The 18,424-nt window shown below is 41.5% G+C and overlaps 1 protein-coding gene and 2 long non-coding RNA genes across 4 annotated transcripts in view; 2 read left to right on the top strand and 1 right to left on the bottom strand.

Annotated features, from left to right (window-relative positions):
* Positions 1-18,424, top strand: part of LOC136793403 (uncharacterized) — a 341,429-nt gene that overhangs the window by 301,353 nt on the left and 21,652 nt on the right. The window lies entirely within an intron of this gene.
* The window catches only part of LOC131748563 (uncharacterized), a 211,294-nt gene that overhangs the window by 175,089 nt on the left and 17,781 nt on the right, over positions 1-18,424 (top strand). Inside the window, exons 5-6 of the long non-coding RNA XR_010838617.1 lie at positions 7,433-7,656; positions 7,867-8,133. This is a non-coding gene — a long non-coding RNA (uncharacterized lncRNA). The remainder of the gene's footprint in view (positions 1-7,432; positions 7,657-7,866; positions 8,134-18,424) is intronic.
* DHRSX (dehydrogenase/reductase X-linked) overlaps positions 3,966-18,424 on the bottom strand; it is a 285,141-nt gene continuing 270,682 nt past the window's right edge. Inside the window, exon 10 of one of the 2 annotated variants that reach the window (XR_010838592.1) lies at positions 3,966-10,394. The gene's annotated coding sequence lies outside the window, so the exon portion shown is untranslated. The remainder of the gene's footprint in view (positions 10,395-18,424) is intronic. The other variant, XR_010838593.1, reaches the window with a different exon arrangement.

Raw genomic sequence — 18,424 nt, 5'->3', positions numbered from 1 at the left:
CAGGCCCCCGGGGTTTCCAGAGCAATGAAGTCCAAACGGCCCACTGTGCTGCCTGGCCTCGTTCACAGCCCTGGTCCCCCCCATCCCTTTCCCTCACCCCAGATATTCCCAAATCTGCATCGCAGACTCTGCATGCTGGGGAGCCCCAGCCGAGACCGTCAGCAGAGCTCCTGGAAAAATAAAACCCACCCAAGAGAGAAAAAAAAAAAAAAAGCAAACACCTTCGGTACATCAAACTCCATCCATTCAACACCTATGAGAAAAGTCAGCTTTTATTTGTTTTTTTGAATTTTTGAATTCTATTTTTTTATACAGCAGGTTATTCGTTATCAGTTTTATACATACTAGTGTATGTATGTCAGTCCCAATCTCCCAAATCATACCACCACCACCCACCCCTGCTTTCCCCCCTTGATGTCCATACGTTTGTTCTCTACGTCTGTGCCTATTTCTGACCTGCAAACAGGATCATCTGTACCATTTTTCTAGGTTCCACATATATGTGTTAATATACGATATTTGTTCTTCTCTTTCTGACTTACTTCACTCGTATGACAGTCTCTAGATCCATCCACGTCTCTACAAATGACCCAATTTTGTTCCTTTTTATGGGTAATATTCCATTGTATATATGTACCACATCTTCTTTATCCATTCGTCTGTCGATGGGCATTTAGGTTGCTTCCATGCCCTGGTTATTGTAAATAGTGCTGCAGTGAACATTGGGGTGTATGTGTCTTTTTGAATTATGGTTTTCTCTGGGTATATGCCCAGGAGTGGGATTGCTGGATCATATGGTAGTTCTGTTTTTAGGTTTGTTTTTTTTTTTAACATCTTTATTGGAATATAATTGCTTTACAATGGTGTGTTAGTTTCTGTTTTATAACAAAGTGAATTAGTTATACATATATCCCCATATCTCTTCCCTCTTGAGTCTCCTTCCCTCCCACCCTCCCTATCCCACCCCCCCGATCCCCCCATCCCACCCCTCTAGGTGGTCACAAAGCACCCAGCTGGTCTCCCTGTGCTGTGTGTCTGCTTCCCACTAGCTATCAGTTTTACATTTAGGAGTCTATGTATGTCCATGCCACTCTCTTACTTTGTCACAGCTTACCCTTCCCCCTCCCCATATCCTCAAGTTCATGCTCTACTAGGTCTGTGTCTTTATTCCCGTCTTGCCCCTAGGTTCTTCATGACCTTTTTTTTTTTAGATTCCATATATATGTGTTAGCATATGGTGTTTGATTTTCTCTTTCTGACTGACTTCACTCTGTGTGACACACTCTAGGTCCATCTACCTCACTACAAATAACTCAGTTTCGTTTCTTTCTATGGCTGAGTAATATTCCATTGTATATATATGCCACATCTTTATCCATTCATCTTTCAATGGACACTTAGGTTGCTTCCATATCTTGGCTATCGTAAATAGAGCTGCAGTGAACATTTTGGTACATGACTCTTTTTGAATTATGGTTTTCTCAGGGTATATGCCCAGTAGTGGGATTGCTGGGTCATATGGTAATTCTATTTTTAGTTTAAGGAACCTCCATAGTGTTCTCCACAGTGGCTGTATCAATTTACATTCCCACCAACAGTGCAAGAGGGTTCCCATTTCTCCACACCCTCACCAGCATTTGTTGTTTGTAGATTTTCTGATGATGCCCATTCTAACTGGTGTGAGGTGATAGCTCGTTGTAGTTTTGATTTGCATTTCACTAATAATTAGTGATGTTGAGCAGCTTTGCTCCTTGGCCATTTGTATGTCTTCTTTGGAGAAATATCTATTTAGTTCTTCTGCCCATTTTCTGATCGGGTTTTTTTTTTTCACTACTGAGCTGCATGAGCTGTTTATATATTTTGGAGATTAATCCTTTGTTGATTCATTTGCAAATATTTTCTCCCATTCTGAGGGTTGTCTTTTCGTCTTGTTTGTAGTTTCCTTTGCTTTGCAAAAGCTTTTAAGTTTCATTAGGTCCCATTTGTTTATTTTTGTTTTTATTTCCATTACTCTAGGACGTGGGTCAAAAAAGATCTTGATGTGATTTATGTCAAAGAGTGTTCTTCCTGTGTTTTCCTCTTAGTGTTTTGTAGTGTCTGGTCTTACACTTAGGTCTCTAATCCATTCTGATGTTATGATTTTATTTTTGTGTATGGTGTTAGGGAGTGTTCTAATTTCATTCTTTTACATGTGTAGTTGTCCAGTTTTCCCAGCACCACTTACTGGGAAAGGCTCTCTTTTCTCCATTGTATATCCTTGCCTCCTTTGTCATAGATTAGTTGACCATAGGTGCGTGGGTTTATCTCTGGGCTTTCTATCCTGTTCCAATGATCTATAGTTCTGTTTTTGTGCCAGTACCATATTGTTTTGATTACTGTAGCTTTGTAGTATAGTCTGAGCTCAGGGAGTCTGATTCCTCCAGCTCCGTTTTTTTCCCTCAAGATTGCTTTGGCTATTCGAGGTCTTTTGTGTCTCCATAGAAATTTTAAGATTTTTTTTTTCTAGTTCTGTAAAAAAATGCCATTGGTAATTTGATAGGGATTGCATTGAATCTGTAGATTGCTTTGGGTAGTATAGTCGTTTTCACTGTGTTGATTCTTCCAATCCAAGAACGTGGTGTATATCTCCATCTGTTTGTATCACCTTTAATTTCTTTCATCAGTGTCATAGTTTTCTGCATATAGGTCTTTTGTCTCCCTAGGTAGGTTTATCCCTAGGCAGTTTATTCTTTTTCTTGCAGTGTTAAATGGGAGTGTTAACTTAATTTCTCTTTCAGATTTTTCTTCATTAATGTAGAGGAATTCAAGAGATTTCTGTGCATTAATTTTGTATCCTGAAACTTTACCAAATGCATTGATTAGCTCTAGTAGTTTTCTGATGGCATCTTTAGGATTCCCTATGTATAGTATCATGTCATCTGCAAACAGTGACAGTTTTACTTCTTCTTTTCCAATTTGTGTTCCTTTTATTTTTGTTCTCTGATTGCCGTGGCTAGGACTTCCAAAACTATGTTGAATAATAGTGGAGGGAGTGGACATCCTTGTCTTGTTCCCGATCTAAGAGGAAATGCTTTCAGTTTTTCTCCATTGAGAATGATGTTTGCTGTGGGTTTGTCATATATGGCCTTTATTAGGTTGAGGTAGGTTCCCTCTCTGCCCACTTTCTGGAGACTTTTTATCATAAATGGGTGTTGAATTTTGTCAAAAGCTTTTTTTGCATCTACTGAGATGATCATATAGTTTTTATTCTTCAGTTTGTTAATATGGCGTATCACACTCATAGATTTGTGTATATCGAAGAATATTTGCACCCCTGGGATAAATCCCACTGTGATCATGGTGCATGATCCTTTTAATGTGTTGTTGGATTCTGTTTGCTAGTATTTTGTTGAGGATTTTTTTCATCTATATCCATCAGTGATATTGGTCTATAATTTCCTTTTTTTGTAGTATCTTTGTCTAGTTTTGGTAACAGGGTGATGGTGGCCTCATAGAATGATTATGGGAGTGTTCCTTTCTCTGCAGTTTTTTGGAAGAGTTTGAGAAGGTTAGGTGTTAGCTCTTCTCTAAATGTTTGATAGAATTCGCCTGTGAAGCCATCTGGTCCTGGACTTTTGTTTGTTGGAAGATTTTTAATCAGAGTTTCAATTTCAGTGCTTGTGATTGGTCTGTTCACATTTTCTATTTCTTCCTGGTTCAATCTCGGAAGGTTATATACATTTCTAAGAATTTGTCCATTTCTTCCAGGTTGTCCATTTTATTGGCATAGAGTTGCCTGTAGTAGTCTCAGCATGCTTTGTATTTCTGCAGTCCGTTGTTACTTCTTTTTCATTTCTAATTTTATTGTTTGAGTCCTCTCACTCTTTTTCTGGATGAGACTGGCTAATGGCTTATCAATTTTGTTTATCTTCTCAAAGAACCAGCTTTTAGTTTTATTGACCTTTGCTATTGTTTTCTTTGTTTCTATTTCATTTATTTCTGCTCTGATCTTTATGATTTCTTTCCTTCTGCTAACTTTGGGTTTTGTTTGTTCTTCTTTCTCTAGTTCCTTTCGGTGTAAGGTTAGATTGTTTATTTGAGATTTTTCTTGTTTCTTGAGGTAAGACCGTATTGCTATAAACTTCCCTCTTAGAACTGCTTTTGCTGCATCCCATAGGTTCTGGATCATCGTGTTTTCACTGTCATTTGTTTCTATGTATTTTTAAATTTCTTCTGTGATTTCTTCAGGGATCTTTTGGTTATTTAGTAGCACACAGTTTAGCGTCCACGTATTTGTGGGTTTTACAGTTTTTTTCCCCTGTAATTGATTTCCAGTCTCACAGTGTTGTGGTCAGAAAAGATGTTTGATAACGATTTTAATTTTCTTAAATTTTCTGAGGCCTGTGACCCAAGGTTCAATCTATCCTGGAGAATTTTCCATACACACTTAAGAAGAAAGTATATTCTGCCACTTTCGGGTGGAATGTTCTATAAATATCAATTAAATCTATCTGGTCTATTGTGTCATTTAAAGCTTGTGTTTCCTTATTAATTTTGTTTGGATGATCTGTCCATTGGTGTAAGTGAGGTGTTAAAGTCCCCCACTAGTATTGTTACTGTCAATTTCCTCTTTTATAGCTGTTAGCAGTTGTCTTATGTATTGAGGTGCTCCTATGTTGGCTGCATATATAATTGTATCTTTTTCTTGGATTGATCCCTTGATCATTATGTAGCGTCCTTCCTTGTCCCTTGTAACATTCTTTATTTTAAAGTCTATTTTATCTGATATGACTATTGCTACTCCAGCTTTCTTTTGATTTCCACTTGTATGGAATATCTTTTTCCATCCCCTCACTTTGTATGTGTCCCTAGGTCTGAAGTGGGTCTCTTATACACAGCATATATATGGGCCTTGGTTTTGTATCCAGTGAGCCTGTGTCTTTTGGTTGGAGCATTTAATCCATTCACATTTAAGGTAACTATCAATATGTATGTTCCTATTACCATGTTCTTAATTGTTTGGGGTTTGTTTTTGTAGGTCCTTTTCTTCTCTTGTGTTTCCCACTTAGAGAAGTTCCTTTAGTATTTATTATAGAGCTGGTTAGGTGGTGCTGAATTCTCTTAGCTTTTGCTTGTCTGTAAAGCTTTTGATTTCTCCGTCAAATCTGAATGAGATCCTTGCCGGGTACAGTAACCTTTGTTGTAGGTTATTCCCCTTCATCGCTTTAAATACACCATGCCGCTCCCATCTGGCTTGTAGAGTATCTGCTGAGAAATCAGCTGTTAACCTTATAGGGATTCCCTTGTATGTTATTTGTCGCTTTTCCTTTGCTGCTTTTAATATTTTTTCTTTGTATTTAATTTTTGATAGTTTGATTAATATGTGTCTTGGTGTGTTTCTCCTTGGATTTATCCTGAATGGGAATCTCTGTGCTTCCTGGACTTAACTATTTATGTTTTGGTTTTCTGGCTGCGAGGCATGTGAGATCTCAGCTCCCTGACCAGGTATTGAACCCACACACCCCTGCGCTGAAAGGTGAAGTCTTAACCACTGGACCATCAGGGAAGTCCCCTGGGAGCAGTGGTTTTTGGTGGAGGGTCTCAGCTGACCTGCGAGATGGGGCCGAGGGTGGACAGCCCTCACCTCCGTGCCCCTCACATCTCTCTCCCTTCCTGCTGGGCATCTCTGCCCACATCCAGCAGGCAGACCCACGGTGAGCCCTGTGGGGCAAGGAGCAGAGGTTGACAGGGATGGAGTGCAGGCAATCAGAACACCCACCACACTCTCCCCCTCTACTCGCCCATTTAATGGATCATCTGTTGCTCTCCTGATCAGAGAAACGAGAATCTGCTGATGGAAGTTACTCTCCAGTCCACTCAGCTTTTCGTACATATTTTTTATTTGAATATAGTTCATTTACAGTGTTGTTAGTTTCAGGTATACAGCATAGTGATTCAGTTATCCATGTACATATTCTTTTCCCATTTAGGTTATTACAAAATATTGAGTAGAGTTCTCTGTGCTACACAGTAGGTCCTCGTTTTCCTTTGTTTTATATATAGTAGTGTGTGTATGTTAATCCCAACCTCCTAATTTATCCTTCCCCCACCTTTGCCCTTTAATTTGTTTTCTATGTCTTGTCTGTTTCTGCTTCATAAATAAGTTTCATGTGTATTATTTTTCAGATTCCACATGTAAGTGATATCAGATAGTATTTGTCTTCGACTTACTTCATTTAGTATGATAAAGTCTAGGTCCATCCATGTCGCTACCAATGGCATTATTTCATTCTTTTTTATGGCTGAGTAGTATTCCATTGTATATATGTACATCTTCTTTATCCATTCATCTGCTGATGGACAGTTAGGTTGCTACCATGACCTGGCTATTGTAAATAGAGCTGCTATAAACATTGGGGTGCCTGTATCTTTTTGAATTATGGTTTTCTCAGGGTACATGCTCAGTAGTGGGATTGCTGGGTCGTATGGTAGCTCTATTTGTAGTTTTTAAAGGAACCTCCATACTGTTCTCCATAGTGGCTGTATCACTTTACATTCCCACCAATAGTGCAGGAGGGCTCCCTTTCCTTCACACCCTCCCCAGCATATATTGTTTGTAGACTTTTTGATGATGGCCATTCTGACGTGTGTGAGGTGATAACCTCACTGTACTTTTGATGTGCATTTCTCTAATAATTAGAGATGTTGAGCACCTTTTCATGTGCCTGTTGCCCATCTGTATGTCTTCTTTGGAGAAATGTCTGTTTAGGTCTTCTGCCTATTTTTCGATTGGGTTGTTTTTTGTTGCTGTTGAGTTGTATGAGCTCTTTGTAGATTTTGGAAATTAAGTCTTCATCGGCTGCATTGCTTGCAAGTATTTTCTCCCATTCTGTAGGTTGTCTGTTCATGGTTTCCTTTGCTGTGCAAAAGCTTGTACGTTTGATTAGGTCCCATTTGTTTATTGTTGCTTTTATTCCTATTGCCTTGGGAGACTGACCTAGGAAAACATTGGTATGATTTGTGACAGAGAATGTTTTGCCTGTGTTCTCTTCTGGGAGTTTTATGGTGCCGTGTCTTATGTTTAATCCATTTTTAGTTTATGAGACTTTTTCCCATTGTGTATTCTTGGGTCCTTTGTCAAATATTAATTGACCATAGGTGTGTGGGTTTATTTCTGGTCTCTGTTATTTAAAGATACAGTAAAACAGTGTAAGAACTGAGGAAGATTGGGGGAATCCACCAACAAGTCCAGAGCTGAGTGAGAGCACAGAACAGCATAAGGCATCAGTGTCGAGACACTCACTGTGGTCAGCTGAATAATGTCCCCAAAGATGTCCATGTTCTAATATCCGAACGAACGTTGTGAATATGTGAACTTATGTAGCAAAAGGGAGTTGGCAGATGTGGGTCCCGTTACGGACCTTGAGATGCACAGGTGACCTGGATTTTACAGGTGGTCCAGTGTCATCACATGGGTCCCTGTAAAGAGGACGTCAGAGGAGTCTTTGATGACAAGATGCTGAGCTGCTCGTTTTGATCATCAAGGAAGGGGCCACAAGCTCAGGATGGCAGACGCCTCCAGAAGCTGGAAGAGACGGGAAATAGATTCTCCCCTGGAGCCTCCAGAAGAAACCAGCCCACAGATCCCTTGATTATAGAGCTTTGGGCTTTAAAACGGTAAGACGGCACATTTTTGTTCTTTTAAGCTACCAAGTCCTTGGTACCTTCTTAGAGTAGTCTGTCACAGGAAACTCAGAATCCAAGGAAGTTAAGCAGGGGGATAGCTGTCACTTTCAGGGAAACAACGACTAATGAAGATTTGATGACTAGGACAGATGAGAAGTGACGTAGGGAGAAGGATCTGTTTTTCAACCTGTTGATTTTCAGGACTGTTTGATTATCTCCCCAAGAGACTGCAGGCTCCGGGAAAGAAGAACTCAAGTGTCTGCGGCTCACCTCCCAAAGGGAGCAGTATCTCTACCTGCTGCCCCATCCGGCTCCGTCCGTGAGAAAGCAGATGGAGGAGGGTTGCTGGGTCAGCCGTCAGGTGCGACCCCACGCCTCTGCAGGGCTCCCCCCTCGTTGCCAGCATCCTGGCATGTGGAACACGGTGCAGGGATTCAGATGCACCGTGGCTTACGTTCCGGGGACACGGTAAGGAGCTTGTTAATCAGTTACCGTCTCGTTCTGATGGATCCAGAGGTGCGGTGCACTGCTTCCCTCCGAAGCAGATGCTGGAGCTGAAATGGTTTGTGTACCTACGTAGACAATGTGGCTTTACTTCATCTCGGTAGATACAGTGGCGGCTCCCTTTCCCTCCTTGTCCTCTGTGCGGGCTCCTGAATGGCCTCTTTTCATCACTTCTGGCTCTTCTTCAGCCACCCAGCCAGGCTCTCCAAGCATAACGCCTGAAAAAGAATGCACGGCCAAGGAGCTCTGCGCCGAGGTCAAGGTGGCTGAGGCTGAATTGCTGGCTTGTCTGGGCAGGGGTTCTGCATTGCATTTGAACTTCAAAGCCCCAGGGGGCGGTTCCTGCAACAGGAATGCAATCGCCATCGCCATGTCCAACCTTCAGATCTTGGGCGCAGAAGAGACAGCCCAGCCTCAAGCCTTTCCAGGCCAATCGAAAGGTGCTTTCCTCTTGAGGGCTGGTGAGCTGTGCCTGTGAGCGCCAGGTTCCAACCCCCTCCCGCCTCTGTGCACCCTTATGCAAATCACTAGCCTCTTTACTTTCTCTGCAAGATGGGAGGCTTGTGAGCTAAATTATGAGCCCTTACAGCCCGTATGTTGACGCCCTGACTCCTAGGACCTCAGGATGGGGCTGTATTTGGAGATGGGGTCTCTAAAGAGGGGATGAAGGTACAATGAGGTCACAAGGGGGGGTCCTGATCCCGTAGGGCTGGGGTCCTAATAAGAGGAGATCAGGACACACAGAGAGACGACCTTGGAAGGACACAGGGAGGAGAGGGCCGTCTACACGCCCGGGAGAGAAGCCTCAGGAGGGACTAGCCCTGCCGAGGGCTGGTCCCCACCCAGATCTCAGATTCTAACCTCCAGGAGTGGGAGAGATACATGTCTGTTACGTAAGCCACCAAGTCTGGGTTACAGCAACCCAAGCAAACTCAACACCAAGTTGAGTTGTAACAAGCACTTATGTCTATCTATCTACCAAAGTTTATATATAACAGATACCCAAGTATTCCCAAGTACATGAGTATATACCCAACTGTATATATAACATATATCCTAAGTGGTGAGAATCATAACAAAACCTGTTCAGATGCATATGTTTTGTTAACTGCCAACTGTATTTTCATTTAAAAAATGGGAGGGTATAAAGAAATCTTTAGTTTTTGAACGTGGGTAAATAGAAGGCAAGATGGTGTTTTCTGGATGCTACAGAACTCAGGCACTGTGCGCGTGCACCCTCTGTGCGTGTTTGCATGTCTGAGTCTGTGTGTGTGTATGTTCGCTTGTGTGTTACGTGTCTGTGTGTTTCCGCAGGTATGTGTGTGAGTCTGTCTCTCTGTGTTTCCGTCTGAATCTCTGTCGTCTGTATGCGTGCAGGCGTGTCTCTACGTGTGGGTGTCTGTGTGCGATAGTGGCATGTGCACCCGGTTTGGGGAGGTTGCCAGGAAGGTGGTTAGTGATGGAGATGGGACCCGTGAGGCAACTGGCAGCTCCAAGTTAATCCAGATTTGCGTCACCGACATAGTGAGGATGTGCCAGGACCTGTATCCTGAATCTCCAGGAGAGGAGACCGCTTCCCAGGGGAATCTGAGTCAGCTAAGTAAGTTATTAGATGATTAGTGTCATGACCTACCTGTTAAGTGCCCATCTTATATTCTAATGCATATCAGCAGAATCTCTACTGTTTGGGGGTAGAAAAATCCAGCAATGACACTGTCTGATATGGATTCTCTGATATTTTCTTGAAAGAACCAAGGGACTCGAACACAGGTAGCAGTGCCGCTTGAGGATGTCAGGGCAGGGCTGACAGCCTTTCATAAGTCAAGGATTCAGCAGTGTCTATCACAAACCTTTCCTTCTCTCTGGTTGCCTGAGATTTTTGTCACGAGACGTCTGGGATCCTGATGAGTCACTAGGGACGTGAAATCATAACTAGAAGAAACGCCACCAATGAAACAATGTGTCACAGCTCAGCGTACGTGGTAGGTAAAGGACACAACCGCAGAACGGATGAGATGCGTGTGTTATCCCGACATAAATATGGACCCCAGGAGCAGTGGCTCTTGAGTTGGTCTCTTCTTCCAACCAGAGCTTTCTGGTACACAGCTTCATCTTCCTTTGCTTCATTAAGTCACGGGGTGCAGACTTGATCCAGTTAAATCCTTTGTGTAAATTCTTGGTATCTTTGTGGCTCTGTAGGGTTTACCTCAGAATCCGTGGGCAACCTTAATTAGGAGAAAGACAGGGGTTTTGGTTATATCTTTATTTTCAAGTGCATATTTTATATGTAAAATTCATTCAACGTTGATCATACGTTGGTTAGGCTGTGAACAAACTGTCCAGGAAACATGCTGGACACTGAGTTTCAGTGTAACTCACATATCCTTTGGGGAAGCCGTTGAATATAAATTCAAAGACTCACAGATTTGTGCCCATAAAGATAGATTGAAATATTTGAGGTTCATAACTTGCCTTCCTAAATTCATACAGAGAACTTTATATCTTGAAAAATGCACAATAGAAAAGGAGCATATTCTTCTCCTAGATCAATCTGGAAAGAAACCAAATTTATTCTAATCAAGTATGTCACTATCCATATAGCTAATAGGAAAGCCATCACTTCTCACCAGAGACAATTAATTCACATTTAGATTCCATTTTCAATAGGTGGAATCCACAGCTTTTTTGGTGATGGTTACTTGTATCGAAAAACTGCGATTTCTGACCTAAGACTACCATTTTGATGTTTTCGAGATGAGCAAAACAGGGTTCCCCTTGTGTGTGAAATACCAAAGAATGCCTTGAATCCACCAAACTCAGAATACCAGCTTTACTGCTGACAGTGAATATGCCAGAGATTCTACATAATCACTGCTTGAGAAATAAATGAATAAAGCTGAAAAAATTACTTTCAGCAGTACAGAGGCTGCTAGTATTTATCTACAGATCAAAGAAATAATGCACAGTTCCAGAGTAAGGAATCACACCAGACAGTGGACACAAACACTTTCAAACACTTTGCTTTCCTCAAACAGGAAATTCAGACTCTCCATAGAGACATCTTCCTCTGAGAGGGTTGGCTGATGAAAAGTTTTTGTGTTTTTTTGGTTTTTTCAAAGAGGGCCAAATCACCTTGCAACATTTAACGTGCCAAAGTCTTTGGCAATTTGATTATTTCCAAGACGATCATAACATTCAAATCTTCCAGCCTGAGTTTCTACAAAATATGTGAATATTTTTAATACACTCTTCAGTCTCTTTGATGGAAAAAGAGAAAATTCTCTATTTCTTTAGGAGAAACAACCGTGGAGACCATTTACAAAATATGAAAGGTACGTTCTCTGGCAACTGCTGGAAAGTACACCATGCAATCTTCAGTGTGACCGTGAAGATGACAGTTAATATTGACAAACTGTGAAACAGGAATGCATCACGGCTCCTGGTAGGGTTTTGATCTCAAGAGAGGAATCTAAATGCCCACAAAACGACGACAGCAGAAACAAGACACGAGTAGGTGGGAATTTGGAAAACTATTACATTTAGAATGGATAAACAACAAGGTCCTAATGTAGAGCACAGGGAACTCTATTCAACATCCTGTGATAAATCATATGGAAAAGAATTAGAAAAGAATGTGTGTGTGGGTATAACTGAGTCACTTTGCTGTAGAGCAGAAATTAGTACCACACTGTAAATCAGACGTACTTCAATTAAAAAATAAAGAAGTTGTGGTATATCTGGATTACAATGGAATACTACTCAGCCATGAAAAGTAATGAAAGGACGCCATTTGCAGCAACATGGATGGACCTAGAGATGATCATAGTAAGTGAAGTAAGCCAGGCAGAAAAAGACAGGTATCATACGATATTGCATATTTGTGGAATCTAAAACAAAATGATACAAATGAACTTATTTACAAAACAGAAATAGACCCACAGACATAGAAAACAAACTTACGGTTGCCAAAGGTGAGGGATAAATTAGGAGTTTGGGATTAACGGCTACAAACTAATATATATAAAATAGATAAACAACAAGGGCCTCTATTGTATAGCACAGGGAACTCAATATTTTGTAATAACCTATAAAGGAAGAGAATCTGAAAAAGAATATATATATATATATATATATATATATATAGGGTTGGCCAAAAAGTTCATCTGAGTTTTTCCATAAGATGCTACGGGAAAACCTGAATGGACTATTTGTCCGACCCAGTTTTTTCTGTATATACACATAAATATTGAATCACTTTGCTGGACACCTGAAACTAACACAACATTTTAAATCAACTCTACTCCAATTTTTAAAAAGTGGGACAATAAAATCTGTACATAAATTAATGTTCTCTAATAATAGGGAATTATTTTAGTGAAGAATGAATTATCTCAATCACTGGTAATCTAAAAGCACAAACTAATATCTGTTAATAGCCAACTTAATATCAAATGATTGCTCTTTACTAGAACAACGCAACTATTTTAACTGCCGTATAAGCCACTCAGTTCTTCGAGTTTTTCTCTAATCGACGGAGCTAGGCTGTTCCTAAAGAAAGTGATTTCACTGAACACTGTATTCTCTGATGTTCTAACTATTGCTTTGGCAACCTTCATAAACCATAATCGACTGGTGTAACTGCCTTAAAAGTGCTTCAGTATCATGTTTCCTAGGAATATGCCCTTCAAAATGGTCCCATTACGATGATCTGTATCCTTTGTATTTTATGTGTGTGATGGTTAAACCCCTGTGATGTTAAGATCTCTGCATCCAGGAATGCAAATAGGGAGCACACACTATTATTTCCAAAGTTTTCTTTGTGTGCTTTCTTTTTAATTTTTTTCCTAAAGCTTAATTTCTTTTTTTATTATTTACCCTCCTAGCCATTTTTAAGTATACAGTTCTTTGTGTTAAGTATAATCATACTGTCGTTCAACAGATCTCTGGAACTTTCTCGTCTTGCAACACTGAACCTCTGTAGCCATTCAGTACCAACTTCCTGTGCTCCATCCTCCCAGACCTTGGTGTACACTGTTCTGTTTTCTGTGTCTATGAGTTTAACCATTTAGATACTTCATACAAGTGGAGTCTTACAGTGTGTGTCCTTTTGTGCCTGGCTTATTTTGTTTAGCATGATGTTCTTGAAGTTCATTCATGTTTTAGCAGCTGACAGGGTTTCCTTCCTTTTTAAGGCTGCATAATTTCTTGGATAGGACACCAAAAGCAAAGGCAATAAAAGGAAAAATAGACAGGTGGGACTTCAACAAAACATTAGCACATCACAAGAAGCAGTCAGGAATGAAAAGGCTGCCTGTGGAATGGGAGAATCATTGCAAATCATATCTCTGATAAGGGGTTATTATCAAGAATATATAAGGAACTTCTACAGCTCAACAACAATAAAACAAATAGCTCGATTAAAAAAAAGGGCCGAAGGGCCTGAATAGACATTTCACCCCAAGAGACATACAATGGCCAATAAGCATGAGAAAAGATGCTTACTGGCACTGATCATGAGAGAAATGCAAATCAAAACCACAATGAGATATGATAGCAATGAGGTTGACTGCTATAAACAAAACAATAACAACAACAAAAACATACAGAAAAGAGCAAGTATTGGCGAGGGTGCAAATTTGGAATACTTGTGCACTGTTGGTGTGAATGTAAAATGGTGCAGTTGCTATGGAAAACTGTATGGAATTTCCTCGAAAAATTAAAAATTGTGTTACCGTATGACCCAGCAATCCCACTTACGGGTGTATATGCAAAAGAATTCAAGCAAGATCTTGAAGATGTATTTGCACACCTGTGTTCCCTGCACCATTATTTACTATATCCAAGAGCTGGAAGCCACCCCAAAGGTCCATTGAGAGGTGAATGGATAAAGAAAAGGTGTTACGTCAAAGCTTAATTTCTTCTTAGATTCCTTTTCAAGGCTTAGGCCCAGCTGTTTAAGTACAGTGAATATCTTAAAAGCTGGGTGCAAAGTTTTGAACCAGGACCAGACCTCTGAGGCTTGACACAATTTTTGTAGAGTAAAAGGCATGAACAAAAAACTGGCTCAGGCGGTGCAGAGAAAGTTCAAGTGAAACCTCCAGTCTGAAAGTAAGTTAAAGAAATTGGCAAGGTAAAAAGAAAACTTATCATATACAACAAGAGTTTGATAGTGACTTTCCTCTTAACTTCCTGTGTGCACAAACTAATTCATTCAGAGGAAACTTTGTCACAGACTTTTAAATTTTATTTATTTATTTATTTGGTGGTACGCGGGCCTCTCACTGTTGTGGCCTCTCCCGTTGTGGAGCGCAGGCTCCGGACGCGCAGGCTCAGCGGCCGCGGCTCACGGGCCCAGCCGCTCCGCGGCACGTGGGATCCTCCCGGACCGGGGCACGAACCCGCGTCCCCCGCATCGGCAGGCGGACTCTCAACCGCTGCGCCACCAGGGAAGGCCCAGACGTTTTTATTGACGTAGAGTTGATTTACAATGTCATGTTAATTTCTGCTGTACATAATGAAGTGATTCAGTTTCATTTATATATATAGATACATTCTTTTTTACTATTCTTTTCCATTATGTTTTATCATAGGATATTGAATATAGTTCTCTGTGCTAGACAGTAGGATCTTGTTTATGCATCCTATATATAAAAGCAAAAGTTTTACTTGAGAGATACTGGTGATTATCTACCTCTATAATATTTATACCTACACCTTTCTTTTATGTTAATCACAATCCGCTACATCTATCTATATATTTTCTAAAGTGACAAATATTCCTTGTGAAAACAATTTATCTCAATTTAATAGTTATGTATGCATGTTTATAATTTCAATGAGTTAGTCTTTTTTTTTTCAAAATAGGTTACATTGCTAATCTGTAGTGTGTGCATGTGTGTGCAAGGGAATGAAATGACATGGTCTATGTGAAAATATTTTGAAACCTGTAAATCCATAAAGCACCCTGAATCCTCTTAGATGAAGAAAGTGGGGCTCACATATGTCCCGGAAGTGTCTCACGAAAGTGGTGAATACGACCTAGGTCGTCTTTCAGGGTGTAATTTCAATCCGTTTCTAAGTAATCACGAGAAAGTTGTTCTCAGCACGTCCTTTTGGTGTTGCATTTGTATCCTGCTAGTGTACCCGGCAGGTACAACATACAGTACTTCATCTCATAACAGTGGTTAATGATGCAATAATCACCATGGAACATGATGTCCAGGTGTAGATAATAGACGCGTGCACTTCCGTGTATGAACGGAAGCAGCTCACTAGGTGTCCAGCGGCTTGCGTTCCTCTTGGGAATACAAAACGCCCCATTTTAATGACTTTCATAAATTCTTACCATCACTGCATAGCCATTATTAAAATGGTTATGAGTACTGAATTTAATAACAATTTGATAAGGTAAAGTATTAGCCCAGAAGAAGCATTTGCTTTCCATAATGCAAATAAGCTCTATAATGCTCTGAATATCCATTGTTAACTATTTGAAGTCATCTAATCAATATGAAACTTTGAATCACTCATTTGCAATTAGAGGTAACACACATTTACCACAATAACAGAACTAGGGCTTTCCTTGTGGTGCAGTGGTTGAGAGTCTGCCTGCCCATGCAGGGGACGCGGGTTTGTGCCCCGGTCCGGGAAGATCCCACGTGCCGCGGAGCGGCTGGGCCCGTGAGCCGTGGCCGCTGAACCTGCGCATCCGGAGCCTGTGCTCCGCAACGGGAGAGGCCACAGCAGTGAGAGGCCCGCGTACAGGAAAAAAAAAAAAAAAAAAAAAATAGAACTAATTTCAAACTATAGCATCTAATCCAATAATGGTTACATGCAGTATCAAATTTAATATAAGTTGACAGTCAGAGAAAAGGGTTAAGATACCATTTTCTTAGCATTGCACTGTGTACATCTAATGTCCCCCAGTTCTGGAGGACTACCTAATTAATAGTTAATCCCACTTAACATATTCCACTGAGTAAATTAGGCTCTAAGGGAGCTGTGTAAATCAGGTTTGCAAGGATAAACAGAATGGGACAGTTCCGGCAGAGAACGGCTGTACTGCGTCTGTCCACGTGTCATAACTGTACTGACGTACGCAATCTGTATGGACTCAATTCCTAGAAACAATGGAAATCGTAATACTTCACTCCAGCAGTTTAATATGCTTGCATGCTTTATTATGCTTTACTGACCAAAAGGAGATTATGCTATTGTAGGCGAAGGTGTTACTATTTCAGACTTGAGAAAACTGAGGTGTCCAGGCATGAGAAGCATATTTATGGATGGAGGAAAAGGTGCTTGTTCTGAGAAGGAACAGGAAGGAGGAATTTGGGGGAAGCAGCGTCACTCGCTCGCTAAGAAGTTCATCCCGTGGTAGGTGAGGGACAGGAACAGCGTCGCAGAGGAGGAGCAAAGAGCCCGAGACCTTCGTCCTTGATCTCCTGCTGCTCCCGTGACCACGAGCAAGCAGTTCACATCTTCAGTCTTTAGTTTGCTTGGCTCCTGTTGAGGTTGGGATGTGTCCCAACAGTCCCCTTTTGGCTCTAAAATCATACACCGCTATGATCACTTCCAAGTAAAGTCATACGTGGACATAAACCCTTATGTCCTGTTATGTAGGTAGAATATCCCAGCATTGACGGAAATGCTGACTGTTCTAGGCATCCACGACAAAAATTCCTATCCTGCTTATGTTCTGATGCTACCTGTGTCTACCTTTTCATTTTTGGTGTATTCATTGGATAGAGACAAACCATGACATAGTTCTGTTTTTCAGTAGCTCCTGACAGATCAAACAAGGTCCAAAGGGCTGTACAATAATTAGGGCATAACCACACCTTCAACTGCTCCCTAAATTCTGAACACATAGATCATTTCATCCTATGACGGCCCTGAATCTTAACTAGAAGAACATTGAGGGTACCAGTGTTACCGAACCACACTTGGGTCCACGTGGGTCCAGAGGTGCGGTGAAGCCAACCTACTGACCCCGGGAAGTGGCGAAAGAAAGTACAGCGTTTATTGCGAATCTCAGTCACCAGCCTCCTGGTTCCAACAAGCCTGGGGGTCTAGTGCTTGTGGTCAGCACGTGGTCCCCGTCCTCCACGGGGCGGGGGTCTTGGTTTCTGCAGAACAACTCAGAGATATGGGTCAGATCGTTATCTCCATCCTTTCAGGAGGGACTAGGAGAGCTGTGACGCTATGATTCTAAGCGTTAACTGCTCGAGTCTGCTCCTTGGAACGTGGGGAAGGCCTAGGACACGAAAGCCTTTTTCTACAAACGCGAGACGGGACACAGAGGAGATACTGTACCCCGGGGGGGGGGGGCAAGGAGTCCTGCTCATTTTCAGTGCCTCCTTTTCTCTGATATTCCTCACACCTTAGGGGAAATGGACAGGACAAGGCAGGCAATAAAGTTTTGGATGGAGAGGTTAATCTTAAACTCGGCAGGGGAACTCGGTACCAGCGGCGACTTGGTTTCGCCAGGAGTCATCACCTCGTAGTTCCTGATTGACAGTAGCAAGGGGAAATGGAAAGGTTGAGAATGGGAAGTTTAGGACAGGAATGGAAGAAAGAAAGAGTTTACGTAAAAGCATAATGAGGCCAAAAACTCAGCCTCTGTGCACCGGTGCTGAATCAAATCTTGGAGACAGTTGTGCGTGAAGTAGAAAAGAATAGCTTTATTGCTTTGCCAGGCAAAGGGGGGGACACAGTGGATTCGTGCCTCAAAACTGTGTGTTCCAACTTGCAGGGGGGGGTAGTGAGGAGTTTTGTAGAAATGGTTCAACGGTGGGGTTGCTGATAAGGCTCAGGGTGTATGCAGGGCCTGTACTCCTTTAATCTGGTCTCAGGTAATCTCTCTCTCTTATTTTTTTAAAAATATCTGTTTGGCTGCACCAGGACTTAGTTTTGGCGCACGGGATCTTTGTTGCATCATGCAGGATCTTCAGTTGTGGCCTGCAGAATTTTTAGTAGCAGTACGTGGGATATTGTTCCTTGACCAGGGGTCGAACCTGGGCCCCCTCCATTGGGAGCATGGAGTCTTAGTCACTGACCACTAGGGAAGTCCCTCAGCTAATCTCTTGATGAACTTCTCTGGTCCCTTTAATCTGGCCTCAGGGGGTCTTCTCTGGAATGAAGAATGATGAGAGCTTACATTTGTTGGGGGGGTTTTAGTGCTATAAAGAGCTCAAAAATGTTGTCATGTGTATTGCTCGAGGGGGAACCAGGACCCTGCCCCAGGGCTGCACTG

The sequence above is a fragment of the Kogia breviceps genome, chromosome X (assembly GCF_026419965.1).
Source record: "Kogia breviceps isolate mKogBre1 chromosome X, mKogBre1 haplotype 1, whole genome shotgun sequence".
NCBI lineage: Eukaryota > Metazoa > Chordata > Mammalia > Artiodactyla > Physeteridae > Kogia > Kogia breviceps.
The sequence above is the reverse complement of the archived record's forward strand: the minus strand, read 5'-3'. Positions and strand labels throughout refer to the sequence as shown.